Source organism: Equus przewalskii, chromosome 2 (assembly GCF_037783145.1).
Source record: "Equus przewalskii isolate Varuska chromosome 2, EquPr2, whole genome shotgun sequence".
Lineage (NCBI taxonomy): Eukaryota > Metazoa > Chordata > Mammalia > Perissodactyla > Equidae > Equus > Equus przewalskii.
The window spans coordinates 63,580,942-63,608,738 of NC_091832.1; the positions used below are offsets into that span (position 1 = coordinate 63,580,942).

The 27,797-nt window shown below is 35.8% G+C and overlaps 1 protein-coding gene and 1 long non-coding RNA gene across 2 annotated transcripts in view; both read right to left on the reverse strand.

Moving 5' to 3' along the window:
• Positions 1-27,797, reverse strand: part of GALNTL6 (polypeptide N-acetylgalactosaminyltransferase like 6) — a 1,099,146-nt gene that overhangs the window by 732,619 nt on the left and 338,730 nt on the right. The gene's annotated exons all lie outside the window — the stretch shown is intronic.
• LOC139081643 (uncharacterized) lies at positions 7,185-8,234 on the reverse strand. Its single transcript, XR_011536797.1, has 3 exons — positions 8,089-8,234; positions 7,885-7,976; positions 7,185-7,453 (listed from the first exon to the last, which is right to left on the reverse strand). It is a non-coding gene; the product is annotated as an uncharacterized lncRNA (long non-coding RNA).

Here is a 27,797-nt window from a genome sequence, read left to right on the forward strand (position 1 = left end):
CAGAGCTGTCACCATTTGTTTATTTCTGGGGGAACCAATGAATAGTGAGTTCAACCTGAGGCCTCTGATTGCTTCCAGTGCTCCTCACCTGCAGGCACTCATGGCCTACCTCTTATACGTGGGGCATGGGAGGCACATGCCACAAATAGGACTGTATAGCTGAAGCCTCTGCTGGAGCAGGCAGAGCATCTGGGATGGTAGAGGAGGATGGGGCAGGTCTGAACTACTGTTCAGGCTTTCCACAGGCTGACCAACACAGCATCGGACTGCTAGTCTCTCTCTTCAGGTGGGGTCTCAGCAGCCATGAGGTAAAACCACACTTGCTTTCACCAGCCCCTCTGCAGTCAATTGGGATAGTCCTTTGGCTTTTTGAGCTCCCTTTCTGTCTCTCTTGGGTCTTTCCTACAGCCCGTGCCTATTGCTGGCATTTGTCAGTTTCCCCCAGGTCAGCAATGGATTGCCCAGCATCATAAATATCTTGTCCCATGACTGGGCTCAGCATGGATATTAGCATCCCATACCAGGTGCTGGGAACAGAATGAAGTATCTTGACCTTCATTCCTGCAGTGAATGGCCTGATCATGGCCTTCAAAGACGGAGGCGTAGATGGCCTGTCTCATTCCCAACTCCCTAAGAATTTGTTGTACATCCTCTATGGATTTCTTGGGTCCCACATGCCCAGAGAGGTCCCCCTCATTAGGCCAAGCCTCCCTGCAGGCTAGAATAATACAATTTATAAGAGAGTGAATCCCTTGAACAGCCCCCTTGTCCCCACCCAGTGCCATGCAGGTGCTGCTGGAGGGCAGAGAGTGTGGTGATGTTGCTCATTTTCTCTGCCTCCTGCCCCATCAGAGAAATACCATCACCTTCTATATCCCATAGCTGCACCAACTCTGCCTGGATACTTGCCTTTGCCTTTTTCTGGAACTTGGCAGCTACATCAATAGGCTCAGCAGGAGTATATTCTCTCATCATGAACATTTCATGGATTAGGGGCTGCCCTACTGACTGACTGTTGTTGCTGTGCTTTGAGGTTCCTTTGTATTAGGGGTCTGATGACATGAGGTGTTTTGTCTGTTTCACTGTCAATCACCACAACATCCTCCCCCTTTGCTCTCCTCACTTTCCCAGGGATTCCACCTCTTAGACTCCCAATCAGGCTTTGTCACAGGTACTCAGACTTTAATCCATGGCAGCTTGTGTGCTTCTAGCTTTGCAAAATGGCATGCTAAGATCTCCAATCTGTTATCCTGCTCTCCCACCTTGTCTGTCTGCCCCGAAGCTGGCAGAATTGTGGACAACTGCATGTCCTTCTTTAACCTCAACCCTTCTTCCAACTTTCTAATTTGAGCTTCAGCCTGTAGTTGGGTATAAGTGGCCAGCCGAACTGCCCACAGTAGAGGCCAGGTCACTGCAGCAGCTGTTAGTTTTCCTTCTCTGCTGCAGTGCGCAGCTCCTCCAACAAGTGCATTAGACCACTCAGCATCTTGGGGGTGTCCTGTACTCATGCAGGGGTCCACAAGTATCTAACGTACCGGTCACCCCTCCCCACATAGAAGTGGATGGTCAACTCGGTATTTCCCCTGAGGATGCCTCTTTCCAAAGACCCGTTTCTTTGGTCTCCTGCCTAGCTTTCCAATTATTGATTTGCAAGCTGGTCTCATACAGGGAGGGCAAGGAGAGACCCAAGAAAGAGGCAGACCACTCCAGATCGGTAGGTGGCAGCTTTAATAAGCAAGGGAACTTACATGTAAGGTTGCCTTGGGTGGCTGCAAGATGACTAGATCGCTGCACCCACCTGCCAAATCCTAAAGTTTATATAGAGGTCTCAACTGGATTCAGTCATGTATTCTGCCAAGATGGTCTCAACAACACACTGCTCTCTCAAAGCTGCACCCTTGAAACAGCTCCTTGTGTGGGGCTGGTGGGTGGAACGTACATTCCAAGGACATGGGAACGGGTGAGGTGAAACAGAGCTGGTTGCCAGAGCCCAGCTCATGGGTCAACCAGAGGTTGTATCCTCCTGATGACCTTCTCCAACATTACCAGGCACATTCCGTTTCCCTTATTTTGATATATTTGATGTAGAAAATTCTTAGCAACTAGTAGTACATAGCAGATTGAATACAAGAGCTAATTTTTGATTTCTCCAAATCCTATGAAAATGACAGGAATGCATCAGGTGAAGCAAGAAAGCAAAGAGTTGAGTTGACATAAATTTTTTGTAAGTGGCTGCAAATTACTCGAAGAGAAGCATATTTTCTTATGCCATTCAACTTTGAAAACTTAAAATTGGAGGCATGAGGCATTTCTGAGGGTGAGATTAAAGATGATAACAAAAAGACTGACATTTTTTATGTGGGGCAGTAAGACTCTCCTGGGTTCTCTCCTCAATTCCAACAACCAGGTGACGTCTGAGGCTCATCCACTGTGCCCCTCACCCATAGAGGACTGGAGTTTGAATGAGAGAAGTATGTTTTCAGGCTACTAGAAATAGTTGAAAACAAGGACACCATGCTGTAGTGAAAATCAGGGTTCCGTGTAAGTCTGTAAACCAAGTATTGTTAAGCAAAGCTAATCCCACACTATGTTCCCAGAAAGTTGCCAACTCACCTTACACCTCTTCAGATAAAAGATAGATGAATTCCTATACAGAGAATTGGAATCAAAAGAAAGAGATGTGTACTGGCTCCCAGGTACACATTCAGTAACTGCATGGGGAAGTCCTCCTGTACACACAGTATTTTCACTACTTCACTTGTAAGTATGAACAGGTAGCCAAGGATTACCAGACAAGTGAGAACATTTTAACATAAAATTCAAAGGATTAAATAAACAAAATTTATGATAAACTTGAAGAAAACAGAGGCAATGTAAGGCTCAGAAGAAACTTCCCCCAAAAGTCTAAATTTAATTTCCTCAAACAGCTTTAAGAAAAAGTTTCTCCATAGAATGGAAATTTAAAAAGAAAAGTATTTAGAGAATAAGAAAGAGCCCTTGAAAAGTGGAAGTGGGATAGCAGACATAGAATAATTAAGAGACAGTTTGGAAAATGAAGATCAAAGGAACTCTACTAAGAAAGAGAAAAGAAAAGAGAAGAAGAAACAACAGCGTCAGAGGCATAAAGGTAAAACATTGAAGGGAAGAAGCGAAATGGCAGCAAGCCTAGAGATCATCCAGTCCCGAATGGAGAAGGAGCATGGAAAGCAGTTCCAGAAGGGATGTCTGTGAAAGAAAAGCAAATAGAAAAACAAACAATCTTTGCCTATTTCTAAAAACATATTGAAAGAAGAGTTACAGTTCTTCCAAAGAGATTGGAATGAATTATTTATGCATATATATGAATCTAAGCAAATGAAAAGTGAAGTAATTAATAAAGCTAGAGGAAAAAAAATGTACAAGAAAGAAAGCACCCTATTTCATTCAGATACAAATACTCTTACCTGAATAGTGGTTTAACAAAAATTAGTGCTATAACTATACTTGAGGTTGAGCAAAAGAGTGGAATAAGATTGTTAAATATGCATTTTATATAACAGGAAAACAATAGATAAAACCAAAATGGGAAAAAAATCAGAGAACAGTAATATACGCATGCTACCTACAAATATGGAAGCACATGACAGAATTAACGTCAAGAATTGACATGATTGCCCGCGGGGATCAGAAATTTCAGATAGGATAAATTGGGTCAGGAGACTGCTGGTTACCATTGTAAGCCTTATATTATAATTATATTTTAAAAATTATTTGCAAATATTACTTTGTATAAAAAATAAATCTGAAAATTTCTTCGACATTCTTGGCAGTTATTAGTGCTCTAGTAAGGTACACACGTTATTTACGGCATCATGAGAATATTTTATGATGGTGGAGGAGTCAGGTTAAAGCAGACCATCTGAAACTGTGCTTTAACAAAGGCCGTCTGAGGATTTGCTTTACTAACACCTCTTCTTATCTAGATCGGTGCAACTCACAGACCAGCAGCATCAGCACCACCTGGGAACTTGCTTGAGAAACAATTCCCTGGTCCCAACTCACACCTTTCAAATCAGAAACTTCGAAAGGAGAGAGATATGCATAAATCTGGGTGATTCTGAGGCTTACTGAAGTTTGAGAACCACTAATCCAAATGAATAGGAAAGTGACACAATTATCACATGAAGAAAATATGTCAGACTCATTCGCAAAGGATGTGCCAGAACCTACTGAAGAATCATTTTCTTATTGAGGGCTGATGACCAATATAAAGATTAGACATGTTTGCATCTTTTTCACCTGCCAGAAAGATAGATCAATAAATCTAAGCCAATCCCAGTCCATTTGTATAGAACTACCTTGGTTCTGAAAGCTTAACCATCCAGTAAATGACACATCAGTATTCTGACCTTGCCTCTCACATGAGCAATTTCCAGTGGCCGGATCCATTTGCTTCTCCCCTGGGTTATATTTTGTGTCCTCTGTGTGATTAAAGTAATACAGATCCATTATCTATGACCTTGTAAAATAAATGTGAAGACTATTGTGCCTTCATCAGGCATATATTTCAGACCCATCATTAGGTCAGCCATTTATTTGTGAGCACGCTTTCTATTTTTCACCTTGTGGACTTTTTTATTCATTGTAACATCGCTACAAATAATTAACTTGAAAAAATAGCAGGGGTGGAAGAGACAGAAGCCATTAAGTAGAAACCATATGTAATACTTAGAGCTGAATCCTAGAGCCTATTGAAAAATAATATACTTGAGAATGAGTCATGAGAAAAGATTTCCAAGGGTAAAACATTACTCACAGACAAGGTGTTTAACGGGAGGAGCAAATTCAAACTGCCTCTGGGGTCAGAGATGTGGCACAAATGGGTGAAAAACTGGGATGTACCACTCTAGGAAGTGATGGATTCTTTAGTTACTTGACCACTGTATTTAACTTTCAAATAATCTTAAAACATCTCTAAGAGGCTGTCCATCTGGAATCCCAAGGTGAGTAAAAAATTGTCCTTTGCCTCTAAATTAGAGCAGTTTTATTTATTATAACTACAGATGCTAATGACATTGCAAAGACACACTTGTGAATCTCTCTGAAGAAAAGATTGTCTGTACTCTAAAACCTATCTTAGATTTTATAAATCAACAGCTAATGGACTTATATTCTCACAGTCAACCATATACCTACCACTATACTTGTTCTTTTGAAGACAACATGATGTAGAAGTACTCTGGATCCAGGACCAGAAGACACACATTAATGTTTCAAACCATATGCAGGAAATCTAATTTCCTCCAGGTCCCTCTGTTGACTCACATATGAAATTAGAGTAATAAAAATAAAACGCACCTTACCCACCTCAAGGTTTTTTTGAGTAGTAAATCAGGTAGAGTATGTGAAAGCACTTGGCCTATCATAGAATGATATTTAAATACCACTTGTTTTCACCATCTCCGTTATTTTTATAGACATTTGAGTTATTTCCATTGCCCTTGAAAAGTGATAACATAGTTTCAGAGACAAAACTTATATACGATAAACAAATAATAATTTATGTGGGCTAAACTCTATTATAGCAGATGTTAACAGAATATAGTGAAGGGTGTGAATTCTTATATTGGATGTGATTAAGTTTCTTATCTGTTGAAGTCACCTGGGAGACATTCTAAGCAAATAGAACACTAGTGAAAAAGTAATATAATGGAAGATATGGATGGAAAAAAGGAGATAACAGTTATCCTTATATAATTTTATCCTTCTAAGAGTCAAGTGATGAAATAGAGTTCAAAAACGTGAAGGTCACGTAATTAATAAAGTCTTTAAGATCTCATAACTAAGAAGTGACAAACTAGAATTTAACAAAGTCTGTCTGCCTTTAAATCTTACAAATTACTAAAAACAAACATGGAAACTTTTTATGATTCTCTTGTTATTCATTTATTCAAACTTTATTATATAACGTCATTTAAAAAATGTTAGGAAACGAAACTAAAGAGATAAGATGAAGCCAAAAACATTCACACACAGGACTTTTGACTCTACGCACTGACTAATAAGAAGTCATTAAAGGCTCTCTAACTGAAGAGTAATATAATAAAATGTTACACAGAAGTTAGTTTTGTTGTTGTTCTAACATCCTTTTCCTTCCTGAGTTTGAACCCAACTGCAGAGCAAGAAAAGGGCCTAGAATAAACTACAGAAAAGGTTCTGCACTTCTGCATACTCACTAAACATATTGGTGAGTTAGTCAGAACATAAAATCATTTTTTTTTAGTGAATAGAACTGCCTTGTTCTTTACATTCTGTATAAATTCTCAGATGTGATATTGTTAATATAATTCCAAGATTTAATAAAATAAAATAAGCCTTGAGCTGATATTGATCACTGAAACCTCTAGTCCATTCTCTTCACTTCATCAACATGGCATCTGAAGGGTTAAGAATTCAAACGTATGAAGCAGACGGGAGGGCATACTGAAGAGTTCAGCTCTTCTTTTTAGATCTTAAATTTTCTGGTAGAATCTGGGTTGCTATTTGAATATCTTGATTTTAAAATGTTAAACAAATTCAAATATTTATAAAACTTATTTTGCAGGGTCATGTCTTTGGGACATCAAGGCTGCAGCCACCATTCCTAAGCCAATGGCCAGGCTTATGCCACAACCTTAATCATGACCTCACTCAGCTTGCCTCAGAAATTGGTGGCATTGTCTTCTATCTGGCGTAAATTTGACTGAGATGACCAAGACCCTGATCTTATATTTATCCTCTGTACCTGTATTATTATCTCAACTCCTGAGAGCACAGAATGATTTTTCACGTATCATTTTAATGAAACTCACATAGCATCTCTACAAGGTGGCTGTGTAGATCGTTACAACTAGTTAAAGACAAACGCTGAGGCAAGATTGGTGAGGAGATTAGAACAAGTAAAAAAGTCAAAGGAAGAGTCAGGGCTGGTAAATGGTAACCAAATAGTGCTCTAGTTTTTATTTTGAGCATAAAAGAGAGAAAACAATCAAGGACCTTGATGCTCACCATCTCAGATACCATCATTTCTTCCCGATGCTAAACAGTTACATTGACCATACAACTTGCAGGATGAAATTTTGTCATATTGTCATGGTTACTTTTATTATACATATTTGTGTATGGGATTTATTTGTGAAAAAATAAATAAAAGGATGCTATCATACTCATGTTATTACCATTTTATTTTAAATGACTATATTTATGTAAGACAAGGAACGTACAATTTAAGAGTTCTACTGACATTTCTTGCTTCCTGATTCATTCTTTCTGAAACAATTTTTGATGACATTTTTATTTTTTTGGTCAGTGGGAAGATTTAAACATCGTTTATTTGCATAGGCAAAGGTTGTATGACCCTCATTTTGTGATTTCTTGGAGTATTTGTGGAGAATTTCTGAAGATTCCCTTTTTAGATCAAACACATGTCTGGGTACTGAAAAAGAAAGAAAAAAATATTGTGTTTTAACTCTTTTTTTCTCTATATAGTTGCTTCATAAATTTCATTAACATTATAACCCGAATTAATTATCAGTAAACAGAAGCTTCTGTTAGTGAGAAACCAGAAATCAGTAGCAAACTATTCTCCTGTGAATAAAGGACAACATTATTAACAGTAGTTTTTTTAGTTTAAGAAAATTGACTGAAAGTGCCTGGTACAAGCATCCTGATATTAAATAGGGTTAAGAACTCAGCAGTTGCCATAATCCAGCTGACATACTATATTTCCATTTAAGCATACGCTGTAGGATAGTTGTGTTACTGATCCTCAAAATTACTATAATTCTTACTTTTTTCATCACAACAAAAACATGCTAACTCAGCAGGAAAGCCCTCCATCTCCCTGATTGCTATGCAGTAGCATACCTTGCAGAAATATTCAGGAGACCAGCATCTTACAAAAATGACAAATTTTCTGAGTTTTTTTTCCCCATCTCAAAGTATTCTCTTTGTGATTCCTAAGGGGAAAGATAAAAAACAATAAAGAAAGCTTAATATAGAAGTAGATAGCATTTCTGTGAAAATTTAAAAGCAAAGAAAGATCATGTCAAAAAAACATATTATATTAACCTTCAAGAATCACCTGGCCCCCTGGTGATGGAGAATCCATACACTTGCAGTTTTCTGGGGGTATTAAGCCTGGGTTTCATGACCCCCTGAACTTTTCTTCAGAAGAACATCATATGGTGCCTCTAGAATTCCACCCTATCAATTCTTCAAGGAAAAAACATAGCATCCTCAGTTGTTCTCCAGAATCAATATTATCATAAAATATGACTCTATTTTCTTATTAATCTGAGCTCACTGTGCTATGTCTAAAGGGAAACATGTAACACAGAAAGATGAAATGAGGATTACAGAGAAAAAGCAAAGCTCTTTTGTCATGATAAGTGTGATAGTGACAAAGAAACCAAAACAGAGTGTCAGTTCTTTCTCCAAGTTGTATGTCAGCCAGATGCTTTTATACCTACTAACAAAATAAACAGTATAATAGCACTAGACCCAGAATTGCAACTGAAGATATAGAATTAGTTCTTGATTGAGAAATAATTAGACTGTAGCATGGTTCAGTCATCTATTTCAAACTCCCAAATTATCACTATATAAACATATTCTCAATTCAGCTGTAGTTATTATCATATTCACAATAACTAAAATCATCATTACATCAACCATATACATACAAATGTAGATGAGACCTCAACACTACCTTCAATGAGGTCTTTTCTACTTTTAGTATTGTTGGAATTTTAAATGGCTTTTCGAATGTGGCCTTTCAAGTGATAATTTCAAATTTCTATATGAAAGAAATTGTCCTAAACAGTGAAGAAAATTGGAATATGCCAACTTCATACTTGAAAGGCTCAGACAAATATGTTTTTAGCCTGTCTGTCTTAATAGCTGGGTTGACATTTTAAGCTGATTCAGTCTTCAGGAAAATTTAGTAAAAAGGTAATACAGTCATTGCAAGTCATCAAAAATTTAACAAATATTTCTTTATTGTCAGGAGTATCACAACCTAACAAGCAAATTCATGTAAAATGGATCATTGGTAAGTGATATATATTACTTGGAGACAGAGAGCAGAGGATATTTCTACCACATTCCCCTTCCACTTTCAATATTTTAATACTGGTATAATTTTATTCAATCCCCCATTCAGCTGGTCAGTCAACAGGTATTTATTGAATGCCCGCTCTGACATTACAAATATAATTGTAAGGCAGAAAAAACTGCAGCCCTCAGGGACCTTATATTCTCGTAGAAGAGATTCATTGAATCAATTATAATTGAGTATCTACTATGTATCTGGCACTGTTCTAGGTACTTGGGATTATCAGTGACTAATAAAGAGAAAGATTTATGCCCTTCAGGAGCTAACACTCTAGAAATGTGATATTACAAAAAATACATAATAAACAAGTAAACTATAATATTACCTTCAATGAGATCTTCTATAATTTATTAATTTAAGTATCATAGAGGGAAAGAGGGGGACAGACCTGAGTTGAGTTTGGGACACACTGAATTTATGGTGCTTAAAATCTAGAAGAAGGTATGCCTTTTAGGAAATTGGATTTGTGAATCAAATGAGCAATAATACTTTTGCCACTGAAAAATTTCACTCTAAAGAATTACTTATACAGAATATTTTATCTGAATATAGAGACCTATTCTTATGTGGATGGGTAAACATCTTTTTAGGTGGAAGTGTCAATGCTTTTGAATAACTAAATCAGTTTGCTTTTAATAGTATTGGTTATGAAGCATGAAGATAATTTGTCTACAGAGTTTGGGGGGTGGAGGGCAATCTCCACTTCTTTAAATACCAAATGATAAAATGTGAAGACTTGACAAGTAGAAGAGAAAGCACTTAAAATCTAAATCTTAAAAGGGTCTTGGACCATGGCTTTCACAGCTAATTATTTCAAATACCAGCAAAGATGTTTTCCAAGCTCTTAATTTAGAGTATCTTGTTCGACAAATTGTGGACATGAAAGACAATAGATCATTGTGTATTCCTGGTATCGACTCCGTACTCTGAAAATAATTTACTTACGGGAAAGCAACTTTGATTATTCTAATTATAGCTTACGATCAAAAAGTTTTTTAAAACTAGAACTAAATATAATACACCCTATTTTATAGAACATAAATATGAGAATGAATAGCATATTATTAAATGTTAAATAAGTTTTATGTGCATTTGTCATGACACAAAACAAATAAAGATCTATGTAATATTTATTATTTCTATGTTAAGGGTGTGAACTGTACGACAATGCAACTTTTTCTACTTACTGAATTTGGTGTCTTGAAAAGTATCAATGAAGGAGATATTTCATATTAATAATAAACATAGATGCCAAAGAGTAAACATACAATAAAGTATTTTACTTTAAATAATCAGGGTTATTCTTTCATGTATATGCTTTAAGGTCATATGACCAAGACATACTTGTATAATCTGAGAGATTATTTCTGATTGAAAAGTGTTCTAATTTGTAAATATGACTTTGGTTAAACTCTTCAACATACATCTTTCTACCATCCTAAATATCTAAAATGGATAGACAATTTCTTATTTTTTAGAGAGATAAAATAATTAGTGGTTAAGAGCACAAATTTCAGAGCCAGCCCTGATGGCCTAGTGGTTAAAGTTTGGTGAGCTCTGCTTTGGCAGCCTGGGTTCAGTTCCCGGGCATGGAGCCACACCACTTGTCTTAGTAGCCGTGCTATGGTGGTGGCTCACATAGAAGAACTAGGAGGACTTACAACTAGAGTATACAACTATGTACTGGGGCTTTGTGGAGGGGAAAGAAAACAAAAGGAAGATTGGCAACAGATGTCAGCTCAGGGTGAATCTTTCCCAGCAAAACACAAAGAAAGAAAGAAAGAAAGAAAAGAGTACAAATTTCAGTGTCTCACTTTCCTAATCTATAAAATGGGAGTAATAAAACTTATCTCACGTAGTTGTAAGATGAGGACAAGATTTACTTGTAAACATCCATTGTAGTACTAAGTACACAGGAAATGTACATAAATACACAGACGCACATGTTCAACTGATTGAGAATTTAATTATATTTTTAATTGTAATATAACTAACAATCACAAGTTTTTAAGCTAATACTTTGCCAAACAAAATAAAGTATTACAGAATAACTATTTGTGTAAAAGTTACTAAGCTTATGTACCTAGGAAAATAGATCACTTCACTCACAGTCTTGAACAGGCTGGTCTTTCCAATTACTATGAACATTCAGACATTTAAAATTACTGTAATATAACTACTCTAGAAATTAATTGTAAAAAAATGACCATAATGGATTTCTGGTTTCAACTACACCCTGTAAAGTGTTTGAAAGTCATCACTCTTGTCTTTGCAAGAAGAATAAAGCTGAACAAACTGAAAATTCACAACTTTTCTTGGATCCTTCAGTTGACTATGGTTGCACGAGAAACCATCTCCCAGAAACCTATAGAAACAAGCAAATCCAAAGAGTCATAGTCAAGGTCTTTCTACTTGGAGCAGAAGCTTCAGGAGCCATAAACAGGTTATAATTAAATAATAATTATGGTGAAGTGATGGAAGATAAGTATGTATTATTATGAGAACCAGAAACTCCAGGGGCTGTAGTCTTAGGAAGTCCCCATCCTTTCCTGATCTTTACCTCCATGAACCATAGCAGTCTATCACGGTGAAGACCCAAGAAAGATCCCCTTATGGCTCTGTCAGGGGGAGAGGAAAAGTAACCTTTGTGAAATATGGCTAGAGTGTTCTCCATAACAAATGCTTATTCTCCAGGGGAAAACACTTTACCAGAGCCTAACCCAACTTGGGAAAAGGACATTTCTTGCAGGATTCCAGTCTACTTTAGCTTTCCTGCATCTCCTAAGTTGGAGGGAGCTATGAAACACTTGTAAAGGTCACATTCAAGGGAAAGGCCAACTAAAAGACTGAGATTTAATCATAAGGTTATAGGGAGCTTTCCTTCTCTCACACCTTACCATCACACCAACATGGCTCAAGTATAAAAGTGGATTACAGTTGAAAGACACAGGCTCTTTTTAAAGAGGAGTTTTTAGGGAAGCCCAAAGATGGAAAAGAGACCAAAACAGGGACACTAGAGGAACTCAAAGTTTCTGGCATGTACAGCTACAGCAAACATCAAACACAGCCCAATTCCTAGCCAGACTAACACAAAACTTATTTATCTCAATTCTTATTATCTGATACATCATGCCTGGCTTTCAACAACGACAACAAAAATTACAAGATATGCTGAAGGGCAAGAAAAAACACTATCTGAAGAGACAGAGCAAGCATCAGAACCTATGCAGATATGACACAGATTTTGGAATTATCAGACAATAAATTTAAAATAACTACCATTAGGTATTAAGGATTCTAATGGGAAAAGTAGACATTATGCTAGAAAAGATGAGACATTAAAATAGAGGTGGAAAGTCTGAGAAAGAATCAAAAGGGAAATGCTAGAAATCAAAAAGGCTAATAGAAATGAAGACTGTCTTTGATGGTCTCATCAATAGAATAAACATGGTCAGAATAAGAATCAGTGGGTTTAAAGATGTGGCAAGAGAAATGTCCCAAACTGAAATTCAAAGAGAAAAAATGATGATAAAAGTAAAGGAACATTCAAGAACTTTAGGAAAAGAAATATTTGAATTAATAATCACTGAAAATTTTCCCAAATTAATGACAGACACCAAATCAAAGGTCCAAGAAGGACAGAAAATAATAAGTAGGGAAAATACCAAAGAATCTACACCTAGGCATGTCACATTCAAATTTCAGAAAACCGAAGATAAAGGGAAAGTCTTGAAAGAAGCCAGAGCAAGAGTGAGGGGAAGAGTCTGATCCAATTCCAATGTGTGGGGACAATGGCATAGAGAGAATCAGACGCAGAAATCAGTAGTAAAAGGAGAGAAAAAACTGATAAGACATGATACAAACTTGGAGTATTGGAAAGGGCCAGACTTTACTAAAGGATTCTATTTCCTAGAAGTGTGTGCTATATGTTATACATATGTGTTCATATGTGTATTTGTCCATATATATGTACGGGAGGAGGACATTTCCTCTTCCCAAATGTGGGTTCGTCTGGCCGGAGAACGAATTAAATTCACATGAGACAGAATAGCAAGAGAAAATTAAATAAAGCTTTATGAGGAACCATGGCCTGGGGCCTTTCCTCCCGAAGGAAGAAAGGGCACTGCAGAAGTGGGGTGCACATAGTGGTTATATACCCCCAAACAGGGTGTTTCACATGTGATTGAAATGTCCCTTTTACAATAGTCACGAGGCCACTCTGTCAGCACAGAACTCGATGGAAATGACAGATAGGTCTGCTGTCCCAGTGAACGTCGCGGGGTGGCAGGTGTGTTGCCTCGGGCTGGGGGGGGGAGGGTCACAGATGAGCGCCACAATTGGTTCCCAGTCTAAAGAAAGATGCTTAATCTTTAAGGAGATGCCAACGTTGGGAGAGGGAGGGAAGTCAGTTACAGGAGGTTACCAGACTAGCACAATAAAATGCAGATTTTAAGTCCTTGCCTTTGGTATTGATTAAGAGTTTTTAGAGAGAAGGTTATCTCCTTTTTTCTTCCTGGTACAGAGAGGGAGGCACATTTTACAGATAGAGATTTACCTTACAAATGTAAATATGTCCTAACAAAGGGCAAGTTCCATTCTCAGAGCCTCCTTCCCTGTCCCAGTTTATCAAAAGCAATCAGCCTCAAATAATCCTGATGCCATGCCAAAGAGACATATCTTGGGGTGGCCAATTCCAGGTCCCCACATACATGTGTCTGTGTGTGTCTGACTGTGCATAGATATATATTCTTTTGTGTTCTGCCCACCAAATTTCAATTTTTGGGGGGAAGTGTTCCCCCTCCTCAACATAAGCAATTCTCTAGACACCAAATGAGTGTCCTACAATTCAACTCAATTCTGACTCTATCTACCTGGAGATAGCATCAGATCCACAGTTTAAGAGCTCAGTCCTACAAGACTGCCCTCCACTTACGATGCTTCTGACCAACTGGCTATAAATCAGAGGTGACCACAACCCCTTGTTTGCGTTTGGTTAATCTGCTAGAGTGGCTCACAGAACTCAGAAAACCCATTTACTCACTAGATAACTGATTTATTACAAAGGATATTACAGAACACGAATCAATAGCCAGATGAAGTGATACATAGGGTGAGGTCCCAAACAAAAGAGTTTCTGTCTGTGTAGAGTGTGGGGTTCTGCTCAGTGACCTGTGGAAGCATTCTGACATACTAACTTGGAAGCTCTCAAAACTCCTTCCTTTTGGATTTTTATGGAGATTTCATTACATAGGCACGATTGATTAAATCATTGCCACTGGTGACTGATTCAACCTCCAGCCATTTTCCCTTCCCAGAAATCAGGGGATAGGACTGAAAGTCCCAACCCTTTATTCATGGTTGGTTCCCCTGGTAACCAGCTCCCATCTTTAAGGGATTTCTAAAAGTCTTCTCATTAATATAAACTCATTTGTGATTGAAAGGGGCTTGCTATGAATAACAAGACACCCATTTCACCTTTATAGCTCTGAAGCACTTTAGGAACTGATGACAAGAGATCAAATATTATAACAAAAGATGCTCCCATTACACTTATCACTCAGGAAGTTCTAAGGGTTTTGGATGTCATAAGCTAGGAACCATGGATAAAGACCAAATATATAAGATCATCTGAATGACGAAAATATATTTCTTATAAGTCACAATATCGCAAAGAGGGTTGGCAACTTCTTACATACAGAGGGACAGGGATAAGACCTTTAGAGGACTTCTTGTTAGAAATCATGAAAGCAAGAAGAGATTGGAGTAAAATATTTAGAGTGTTGAAAGAAAAAACCCACCAACATAGAATTCAATATCCAATGAAATTATTTTTCAGAAATGAAGAAGAAATGACTTTTTTGAAAAAATAAAAACTGAGGGAATTCATTGCCAGCAGACCTGCCCAGCAAGAATTGTTAAAAGAAGTTCTTCAGACAGAAGGAAAATGATGTCATTCAGAAACAGATTTATGTAAAGTAAGTGCATCAAAGTAGGAATAAATGAGGGTAAAAAAACCCCGTATTTTATTTTTCTTCTTCTTAATTGAGCTAAAAGATAATTCTTTGTTTAAAATCATAATAGTAATTTATTGGGTGAATATAGCATATGGGTAAGTGAAACAAATGATACAATATCCTAAGGGAAAGGAGGGAAGAATTGGGACTAGTCTGCCATAAGGATCCTGCAGTACATACAAAGCGGTATATGGTTATTTAAAGTTGGACATAGATTAGTTAAAAATTAATAATGTAAACTCGGGGACAACTAATAAAATGTAAAAAGAAGAGGAATTGTTATCATAGAGTGAAGATAAATAAAATCATAAAATAATCAATCAAAACTATAGAATGTAGAAAAAGAAGGGAACAAAGAAACAAAAAACTATGGCAACAGATAGAAAACGGTTACAAACGGGGTAAATATATCAATAATCTCTTTAAATATGAATGTCTGAGTACATTAATTAAAGGACAGGGATTGTGAGAGTGGGATCTCTACATTTCTGTCAATTTTGCTGTGAATCTAAAACTACCTAAAAAAGCGATAAAGCCTATAAACAAATGAATGAGTGAGTAAATAAATAAGCCAGCCAACAAACCAATTAAACAAACAAATAGCAATCACAAATACCCACAACAATGGAGAGCATTCAAAAGGACACAAGAACTGACTGAAAGAGCTCCCAAATAGACAAGGCTGGAACAATTTGAACTACAAAATAAGGAAGATAATATTAGATAGTAACACAATGTATCAAGTAAATGTCCATGAGACCATACTGATATAAATAAATGATTAAAGAAGTAAATAAAGTGGGAAGAGACAAATATTTCATGTAGAAAAAGTCCAAATGATTAATGTGGGTAATCTGTCATTGAGTAGGTAGAACACAACTTTCCATTCCTTAGGGGTTGGCAGAGTAACTTTGTTCCAGAGTGCAGTATAAGGGGGTGGGGCTGGAGGTAAGAATTTTACAGTGGAGAAACTTGACAAAAGTGATCTTAGCCAGATGATCAAGGTCAACATCAATATTGACAAGTCATGGTGGTGTGGGGACCTGGAATTGGCCACCTCAAGATATGCCTCCTTTGGCATCAGGATTATTTGAGGCCGATTGCTTTTGATAAACTGGGACAGGGAAGGAGGCTCTGAGAATGGAACTTGCCCTTTGTTAGGACATATTTACATTTGTAAGGTAAATCTCTATCTGTAAAATGTGCCTCCCTCTCTGTACCAGGAAGAAGAAAGGAGATGACCTTCTCTCTAAAAACTCTTAATCAATACCAAAGGCAAGGACTTAAAATCTGCATTTTATTGTGCTAGTCTGGTAACCTCCTGTAACTGACTTCCCTCCACCTCCCAACGTTGGCATCTCCTTAAAGATTAAGCATCTTTCTTTAGACTGGGAACCGATTGCGGCGCTCATCTGTGACCCCCCCCCCCCCAGCCCGAGGCAACACACCTGCCACCCCGCGACGTTCACTGGGACAGCAGACCTATCTGTCATTTCTATCGAGTTCTGTGCTGACAGAGCGGCCTCGTGACTATTGTAAAAGAGACACATGTGAAACACCCTGTTTGGGGGTATATAACCACTATGTGCACCCCATTTCTGCAGTGCCCTTTCTTCCTTCGGGGGGAAAGGCCCTGGGCCATGGTTCCTCATAAAGCTTTGTTTAATTTTCTCTAGCTATTCTGTCTCATGTGAATTTAATTCGTTCTCCAGCCAGACAAACCCACATTTGGGAAGAGGAAATGTCTTCCTCCCCTAGTGTGGTATTATGTACCCTTGGTATGGTGTCACAAAAATGGCACTTTACCTCAGTGGTCTTCCTCTCATAAATCTATAACCCCCGTCTACTCATGAGAAAAACGCAGACAAATTCCAGTAGAGATGCATTTTACAAAATACCTACCCAATACTCCTCAAAATGCCAAGGTCACCATTAACAAGGCAAATACAAGAAATTCTTGTCACAGCCAAGAGAGCCTAAGGAGAAATGTTGGCTAAATGTGATGTAGTACTCTAGAACACATAGCTTGTAGAAAAAGGAAATTAGGTAAAAATAAAATAAATATTAATACATTACAGACATCAGTTAATAAGAATATATCAATATTGCTTCCTTAATTGTAATAAATGAATCCTGCTAATGTAAGATCTTAATAATAGGAGAAATTGTGTTCTAGATTATGAGAATTCTCCATACTCTTTGCAATGTTTTTACAAATCTAAAACTGTTACCAAAATAGACTTTACCTTGAAAATGACCATAAGTCTCTTTAGAAATAATTTTGGAATTTTAACAATATTTATGCTTTTTATATTATTAAATCAATCTAGATGCTGAAGTGCATATTTGTCTTTTCAATTCATAGCGCTGTTGTCAACATTCCTCATTCTTTACTATGATGTATATTGGCATAATTAATAACTGTGAAGTAAATAATGGGCAAAGATGGTATTGGCTTTCTCTATGTTGTACTAGTTTGCATTTAGATGATGATAAACTATTCATTTTAATTATTTTTATTTACTTACTTATCTTGATACCATTTAAAATTCTAATACACCAAGAAGACTTTTTGCCAGCATGCCGGGAAGTAGAAATCCATTCAGCAAAATGAATTTGTGGAAGGGCAAATATAAATTTGAATGGAATGAAAATTAAACCAGCAAGCTCTAGCCTCTATTTATTAAACCTATGAACAAGTAAATGAAGCAGTCTTACTAATATGATTTTTTATTTTGATCCTATGTTATTACACCTATTAAAAAAAGAGAGCAAAGTATGTTTATTTCATTGAGTTACAATTATGGTCATTTGTTAATAGATTGGAGGCTGATGTCGGTTTGCTTTTGTTTTCCTTGTGTGTATACACTTGTTATGATTCAATAAAATGTAGCATTAAAATGAATAAAGACTGTTACTGTATCTAAATGTTTGGTCTTCTAGAACAACTTCTTTTTGACCAATGACTCTGGATCTTCCTTCCTTAAAAAGATAGTCAGAATGCATAGTTTTCAGATTTTCCTAAATTATATTATACTAATGCTTTTGGGGAGACTAAATAAGGCCAGTCTCCTGGTGGACTTTGGTACCATCTACATACTATGAGCTTCTAATGGATAATTTCCAGAATACTGAAATATCTCATAGTTAACCTGTGTGAGAAATAGCTTAGATCAGAATTTATCTACGCAATTTCGCAACTTGTAAGATTATAAGATTATTTGTGAATTTTGAAACGTGATTGTGTAAGAAAATGAAATCACTTTAAAAACTTGAGTAAATATTCTCCTTTGTAACTGGACATCCTTGTAACAGCCTTTTTCTAGAATAAGTAGTAGAACCAAAAAGAAAAAATATAGAAATAAAGAACTTGACAATTTCTGTAGTCTAACTTTGCTCATATAATTTGAACAATTATTTGTGCTTGAAAAAACCCTTTCTTTTTGTGTCTTCCTATAATTTTCACCCAAAGATGAAAAGAATAAACCCTCTTTTCTAGAAAACAGTCGTCTAATTATTTGAAGATAATGGTTCTTGAGCTTCTCACACAGACAGGATTACCTGAGACTTTGTCATTCTCCTCAGCCTCCCTCTGTTAACAGCAACCTCACCTGTGGTGTCCAGGTAGAGTTTGACCAAACCAGGAAAAGGCAATTTTAACTCTCTTGTTCTGTAATCAATGTTTCTATCAAAGCAGTCACTCAAAACACTTTGTTCTCATCTATAAAATCTGTCTTGTTTTTAAATAGGTAATTCTGTTTTGTGGTTTTACAGGTGAAATAATTTACAAAGCCTCCTAGCTTTGTGGAGTGTAAACAATATAGCATTAAAATTTTCATTAATGTTCTTCAGAAAAACACCAAATGGTGCAATGTGAGAAAGCCCTTCAGCAGGTTTGACTCTTTTGAAATTCTAATATGTCTTGTTTCAGTGAAACTTTTGTAATATTTCCAGGTTCATAATGAGATGATTTTGTTTCATTTAGTTATGCTTTAGGAACTCAATATTTTTAGTAATACATTGGTTATATATTAATTTTTGCATTCCAAAAATTCTAGCCTGCTATACAATTCTATGATTTAACATTGAGTGATACTTGATTTAATAAATTAATTAAAAATGGGAAGAAAGAAAGAAAAAGAATACAAAGCAATATTTTTAATAACTTTAAGCTTATTGGGGAAAAAAATCAGTATCATCTTAAAATTAGTCTCCGATGAAAACTCAGCTTCCAACATGTACAGGTCAGGGGTCCTGCTTGGTAGAGCTCTTGAGCTCATTGTGTGACCTCCATATGACACTATTAGAGCTTTCACAAAGAACCAAAATGTTATAGCTCAACTGTCTAATTATAGCCTCCCACTAACACTTGACTTCTCACTGTCTTCCTTTATTCATTTAAACAGTGATTGTCCTTTTTAAGAATTGAAGAAAACTCTTAAAAAGCATAGGGTGCAGGGAAAATTCTATAAATAATATATAATCAATATATATTCTAAAGAGAGTGGATTTTAATAGAAACCATTATAGTTTAGGAATACTCATAAGAAACTTAATGTGCATCATGCACTTAATTATGTGTCCAGCCTCTATTATAAGGGCTTTACTTTAATTTATTTAATCTCTGATAAGTCTAGAGAGAACTTATAATTAATACACAGTGTTTTTATTTAGGAAACTGAGGCACAGAGAATTCAAATAAGTGTTCAAGGTCACACAGCTGGTAACAGAAAGGGCCAGAGTTTGTTCATATGCCCTTAGTTTGGCTCCAGAACCTGGTTTCAACAACCACAATATGCAGGTTCTTGGAAAGAGGTATGTTGTAGCGGCTCTAGCCAAAGGTTTATTTAGGAAAGGGAAGAAAATGCTTAACTTCTTGGGAAAAGGCTGCCCAAATTTTGGTTAAAACTTAACATTTCCAAATTGTGATTAAAACTTAACATTTCTGGAAGCTTCCTCGACTTACTGGAATCAATTTCTTCTTGCTCTTTCAGGAAAGGGCACTACCATCTGTGGAACTCCTTCACCGTCTCTCCTGACAATGACAAAATTATCCTTCCCTGGTTCCTCTGTCTTCCTATTTGTCCTTCTATAATCCATTCTTCACAAACATCCAAAGTAGGCTTGTCAAAACATAACTCAAATCAATCACTTTTTACTTAAAGCCATTTAGTGAATTAATTCATTACACTTAGAATGAAATTCATAGTGTTTACCAAAGCTTCGGAGTCCCCATGTGATTTGGCTTTGCCCATCTCTATGACCTAACTTTGTAAAAGTGTCCCACTTATTAAAACATATTTCCTTGGCTCTGACATGCATTCTGTTTCACAAACAAACAAAACTTCTCCCAGTTTCAGGAATCTTTGCAACTGCTATTTCTTCTGCCTGGAATGTTCCTTTCCCAACTGTTCATGTGACTGGCTCTTTCTCATCGTTCAGATCTCACTTCAAATGTCACTTAATCAAAAATGCCTACATACCCTCAATCTTACCCACATAGCTTTCTTCTGTCACAATCCATCTTATCTTCTTTCTATCACCTATCACTATCTGGAATAGCTTATCTTACTGGTATTAACAGTGTCAATATAAATTACAGATACAATTGTAAAGAAAATATGTATGTCTACTCATCAAGGACTGCTGAGAACATTCATTATAAGAGAATATACTTTATTGTTAAATACCTTGAGCATTTTGGGGAGCACCTGTTCTTGTCTTTTGCTCACCGTGTCCCCCTGTCATTACGTTCTGTAGTCTCCCATTATCTTCCTGCACCCGCATCATTTGAACAGTTTTGTCTCGGATCATCATTATTGACAATCTGAAGGTATTTACAACCATCCTTGTGTGGGGCTACAGTATTTAAAGGGGCTTGTCTGGAATGTACTTCTGTTGAGACAGCTAGAACAGCAAAGGATGCTTAAAGATTCTCTCATTGGAAATTAAGTTCAATGTTTTCTCTTTCTATGATAAATCTCCAGATGCCCTTCTTTTTTCTTTTGCTCTGGAAACACCAGCTGTAGCCCTACATATGTATACAGGTAACAGAAATTTCTTTTTTTTTACCTATCTTATTTTAATCCATCGATGGTAGAGTTGGTGGGGGTGAAAGTGCAGTAAGATGTAGAGCTGCTGAGAGCTCCTAAGGAGAAGATGTGAGGAGGTCTCTAGAACGAAGACGTCCAAGTAAAGAACAAATATCACAGAGGCAGAGTAATTCTCTGATAACATTGCCTAAACCCTTCAGAATATACTTCTGAATTTGGGAGTGGGACTGGAAGTAGGAAGAGAGAAGAACAAAGGATGAGAGTTTTCCCTTTGTCAGGACATCCTCTGACCTAGCTTCAATATCCTCAGTCTCACTGTGGATTATCAAGATGTCACTCTGTGAGCCACTCTGTGGCAGGTGAGCCCCTGCCATTTTTTAAGTCACCCAGGACACCAAAAGGCCATAAGTGTCCCGATAAAGTGGGCTCTAGCACAAGTCTCAGTTTATATAAAATTCACCTTTGTTTACATATTGTTGTGTCTCACATCACTAGCTAAAGCCTTGATCTGGAAATTTTTCTATTCTGTGTCTACTATTATGTAATCTTTCCTGATTAATTGTGCACATCCTCAGTTTTTTTGATTGACTAATTTATGCATTTATTGAATATGTCTAATGTGCGACACTTTATATTTGCTACCAAACATACGAGAATGAATATAATTTGTGAGCTTAAAGAGCTCAAATTCTAGTGTAGGAGACGGCATAACAGCCAACAATGTAGCATATCTTAGAGTTCTTAACTAGTTGGATGTGTGATTTTTGGGTTAGGAAAAAATAGATCTTAATTTTTTAGAGAACTCAAAATTAGCATTTCCTTCTAGAATGAATGCAGGCCATAAACTACAGAATTAGTGAGACCCGGGACTTCTTCAACAACAGAAACTGCAATTACTTTTATCTCATATTACAACTGATACAGCTATGTTGAAATGTTTGATCACCTCTTCTCTAAATTACAGGAGATATTAAACTCACCACTATAGCTTGGTATTTAATGTTAATAAAAAGAGCACAATAATTACTACATCAAATTTGATGTTTAAAAATATTTTGATAACTATTTTAATATGTTTGCTTCCCTTTGTAATTTTATGTATTTCATTTTATACATTTTAAAACATTATTCTAAAAAGTGTCCGTAAGTTTTACCAGACGATCAGGTCTCTAAGAACCCCTGGTTTAAGGTGATAATACAACTTATTGTCCCAACTAAGACAATTTTTAAAATGAGAGGATAATAATTTTATCCTTAGTAATTATTAATATATTAATATAATTATTAATAGTATAGAATAGCTGAGACGATTAAAATCTATTTTGGAGTTTATCTATCTGAACTCCAAAATAAGTAAAAATAATAATAAAAAAAGACCGCTACCAACCGAAAAGCATGAATAACCAGAAACAGCCACACATGTGAACCATGTGAGGCACTGCGTAAGCTCTGCCTGCAGCCTGCCATCTGCCCCTCCCTCGAGCATCAGGTAGGTTGGATGAATGTGGTAGCACTGATGGTTTAATCGTAGACCAAGGCTCTCATCTTCGCCGTGCACTGCACGCTTTAGCAAAGCATCCTTCAGTTATTACCATGGTGTAATTTTTTTAAAAAAGGATTATCACATCTAAGTATACATTTTCTATATTATTTTATTTTGATTCTTTTTAGGTTTATATTTCAGAACAAATGTCTCTTACTTTATATAGAAAACAACCCAGTAAACTTCACAATTTCCAAACTCTGATTATATAAAGTCTTATATGATTTTTAATAGAGAGATGAGTATTTTCTTCACATTAGCTTAATTTTTTTAAAAAGCCAAAGGGCTAAACAACTAAAAAAGTTTCATAAAGGAGAGAAAAGAGCATGGACTATTTAGAATCACATGGGTTTGTGGGTCAAATGTCAATGATGCCACAAATTAGCTGTTCGTTCTTGGGAAAATGATGTAACATATTTGGACATGACCCCCCTCCCCCCAGCTCAGTTTAAAAATGGAGGAATGGTTGGGAGGATTAAATGACATAATGTAGAAAAATTACTTAGAATTCTATCCGTTTATGAGATCGATATCCTGTAACAAGAGTCTATAATAATTATTCTGAATTTCTTTAATACTTTTAAAATCACCACCATTATTTCTTAGTTCTTCACACTCAAAACCTTAGAGATGGCTTCATTTTCTTTATCTCCTCCACCAAATTTGTCAAGTACATTTACCTTCTTCCTGACAAAGCCTACACAGATTCTTCCCTTTCTTTGCATTTCCCCAATAACCCACAAAGATACAAGCACTCATATTCCAATAAATTATTGCAAACAATTCCCAATTGATCTTCTCCCATAAGAATATACCTTACATAACTTCATATTTACATTTTTGTATTCTTACTATATCATTTTAAAAAATATTAGCCTTATTCTTTATCACCAGTTAATGCTATTTAATCTGAACTTCAAATCTCAAGACCACCTTTGCCTATTTCACACCTAGTCAAGCTTACAAATGTTAATACTGTCAAACTACATTGCCAAACTCTGCATAGGACTTTTTCTGTGTGTATGCCCTATTATTTGTAATTTAATTCGACTTATACATACAGTGTTGTTTTCCTCTCTGCCTGATTTTGATTTTGCTATCTCTCAAACCTAATTAAAATCTTTTCCAATTGGCCATATTCAAATTGCTTTCATGTAGAAACAATGAGTTTTTATGAAAAAGTTTTTGCAAGGTATGTGTATGTGGTTGATGATGTTATATAATAGTTAATATGTGTGATATTTGCATCAAGAAAATGGGTTGAATGCACCAAGCCCCCTAGATTCTCTGTTGGCACTGAGTATTTGCAATTTAAGGACATTGCCACTAGATGGTAATCATAGACCACATTGATTTCACAAGTAATCTATGTAGATACCTATTTCAGGGATAATGCCCCATATAAAGCTATTTTTAAATCTTTTTATCCAAAATAATATTTATCTATGTATTTGTCACTTACGTCTAAATCATGTCTGTATCTATACATATCTATATCCAAGTATCTATATCTATATATACACATATATTTGGATATTATAAAGTATTTGAAATTATTATTTCAATACTAAAATGATTATATTATTTCAAAAGTGTAATGGGATAATAAATGTGTTGAAATGTTCCTGCTTTCCATTTTTCTTTCTTTCTTTCCTTACTTACCCAATAATAAATACAATTCAAAAGAGGGTTAATACTCACTGCACTAATTTCTGGCTTTTTCTATGAGAAATTATTTGCCTTAATCTCGGGGTACAACCTCAAATTAATCTGCTCATAATATCTACAGACTCAGTAAAGTCCTTACAATTACAAAGACACCAGCAAATTTTTAACCACCTGTCTTGTTGCAAAAGATGCTTTGAGGAATTGTGTGTAAAAAAAGCATGAAAGTTTCAATTAACTAAGCAAGGTATTTATATTACATAAGAAATTGTACTTCTCACTAATGCCTCACTCTTTGTCTCATGGTTCAAACTAAATTAAGATATTCTCTCACAAGACGGTGCTATGCTTTTTAAATTCTAGAAAGGGAAGCAAGCCACCAAAGAACAAGTCTGGTTCCATCACTTCTGCTACCTTTCCCCCACCCATTTTCTTGGTGCTATCTCTTTTTCTAGCCAGTTTGAATTGGCACCAAGTGAGAACTGGCCACATTCCTCTGTTTTTACAGGCGAGTGCTGGCTGACAGTTAAAAAGCCAGTCTGCACTAGTATCTTCTTTGTCTTTTATTAATTGGCAATACCATTAGAACAATTAATGTAACAATTTATTTTCACTTTCATTGTTATTTCATGTGCATTATTTTATTGTTCAGCTAGTTTGCAAACTTCACAACAGGCATTCTATCTCTAGCTCCTGTAGCCACTAGCTGAATGTATAAGAGAGTTCATTTGAGCCTTATTTGATAACAAAAATATCAGTAGAGACTTTTACACGCCCCAACTCATTATTCTTAAAAAGTTTTTAAAATTATAGTAAACCATTAGGAAATAATTTTCTCCGTCTAATTTAAAAAAAAAATATTAGTTTCTCATATTCCCCATAATGGATAGAATGCTTTTTCTTTACTCATGTATCATTTTTGGGGGAAATAATGTAATGAGAATTAGAGTAGTCAATTTTCAGCTTCTCTTTCATAAACTATGCTATTAAACAACATCAATAAAGCTTGCTTTCTATTGGTGAAGAAAAAAATAATTATTATTTCATGAGGACACATATGTATCCAGCATTGTGTTAAGCCCTTTATACATAAATACTATGGTAGACTGCCAAACCAAAAAGATAAATAAGTTAGATATTATCATGCATTTAGGTTTGTATTTATGTGTCTATTCAAATACAGTTCTCTGACATAAAATGAAGCAAAACAAAATTATATTATCTAGTACATAATGCCAAAACTCACTACGTTGCCATCTGTATCGGTACACATTTTCAAATGGCATTAAATTATGAAGGACACAATGGATTATGCAGGCAATTGTAAAATATTTTCTGGAACCACTTGTTTGTTCCATTTCACAACTTGTTTTTCATTGCTGACATTTGAATTCATGGAAATAATTAGTCCCAAACATCAAAAGAAAGCATCATTTGTGATTTACAAATATATATAAATGATTCAAGGTAATCTGATTTCCTTAATGCAAGTGAAATCAATGTGCAGTCATGAGCAGTAGTTCTAAACTCTAACTTTAAATTAAAGATAAATAAACTGGAGTCTTTTAACAACATGAAAAAAGTTCAAGTTTGGGGGAAATTTTGTTATGTGCATTGCAACACATGTTAGTGAAACATCAATATAATTGAATATAATTCAAGCAGACATTCAATTAAGCTCCCACTGCATCTAGAATATATCGAATTGACAATTTCATCTAAATTACTGATACTTTTGAAGACATTAACTATTTGGATAAATAGTTAGTGATTACATTTCCCCAGATCCTTTAATGCGTATTAGAATTTCAAAGTTGCTTAACTTCTCGGGATTTTTGATTTCTCATATGTGAAATGAGAGAATTTGAACTGGTGTTTTTTAAAGTCCTTGTAGATTCCTAAAAATCTACTATCATCTGACTTATTGGAAGAGGAAACAGTATGGAGGCATATGGATAGCTGCATTAGAAACTGAGGGAATAGTCTTTCTAGAGTATGTCAACCCAGTATACAAATATTCTTTTATTTTAGAATACTTTAAGGTTTTTCTACCATTGAAAACAAGTGAACAAACAAATATAAAAAATCTCTTTGTTCCAAAGTAAATACGAACTATTTACCAAGAGTTGTAGAAAAAAGTCACTATCAACTCTTTCTTACAGAACTCTCAAAATCATATTACTTCAGATTTAAACTTTCTTTAAATATAAGGCATTCTATAGATGTTTTACTCAGTATCCATGTTGTGCCAATTACTGGATAACTGCAATGAATAAGACATGACCCTGTTATCAAGGGACTCACAACCTCCTGGGGAAGACAGAATTCTTCACAACTACTTATAGTACAAATCTAATGATGAGAAAATTATCCAATATGGGAGGATAAAAATGGGAGGGAAAACAGTTTTGACTGAAAGTGATGAGGAAAAAAATACAGGGAGATCACATTATGTATTTGATATGAGTGTGGGGAATAATAATTGCTAAGATTTATTGATACTGTCTTTGTGTCAAGTAATACACTAAGCATCTTTTGTATACTGTACCACATCCATTAATTCTTATAAAAATCTTATTAAGTAAACACAATTCTTATTATACCATCTGATCATGAAGAAATACAAAAGATATTGTGGAAATAAACATGACAAGAAAAAATAGGTTTGTTCTTTGACAAGCCCCTGTGACCTAGTGGTTAAGTTCAGCATGCTCTACTTTGGCGGCCTGCGATCAGTTCCTGGGCACGGACCTACACCACTGGTCTCTCAGTGGCCATGCTGGAGTGGTGGCTCACATACAAAAAGAGGAGGGTTGGCACCAGATGTTAGCTCAGGGGTAATCTTCCTCAGCAAAAGAAAAAAACAGATTTGTTTATGACTCAACAAATATTTATCAAATGTTTATTCTATGCTAGTTCCTTTCCTGGGAGCTGAGGATCAAATGGTGACTATCATAGTTTGTGTTCAAGGAGTCCAATGTGGGAGATAGAGTGCATATAAATTGTTGGCTATAATGCAGTTCAATTAGTGTTATGATAAGGAACCAAAGAAGGGTAGAGTGCCTTCAGTAGGAAAAAAAGGATTTGCTGAAGAAAGGGATACACAAGGACCTGAAAGATGATTAAGAATTGGTTATAGGAAGAAGATAGAGAAGTACTAGAAGCTTCAAAGTAAGAAAGAGGGCAATACATTTTGAGAAAGTAAATAGTTCTGTTTGGCTAGTACATGTATTAAATTGGTACAGTATGGCTTGGATGCTGGAAGAGGCAAGTAGGCAGTGGATTCTAAAACATCTTATAAGAAGGATGACCATATGTTGCCTTGGTTTGCCCAGAACAATACTAGCATAATTGTTAACAGCACCTTTTATCCCAACATAATTACTTAA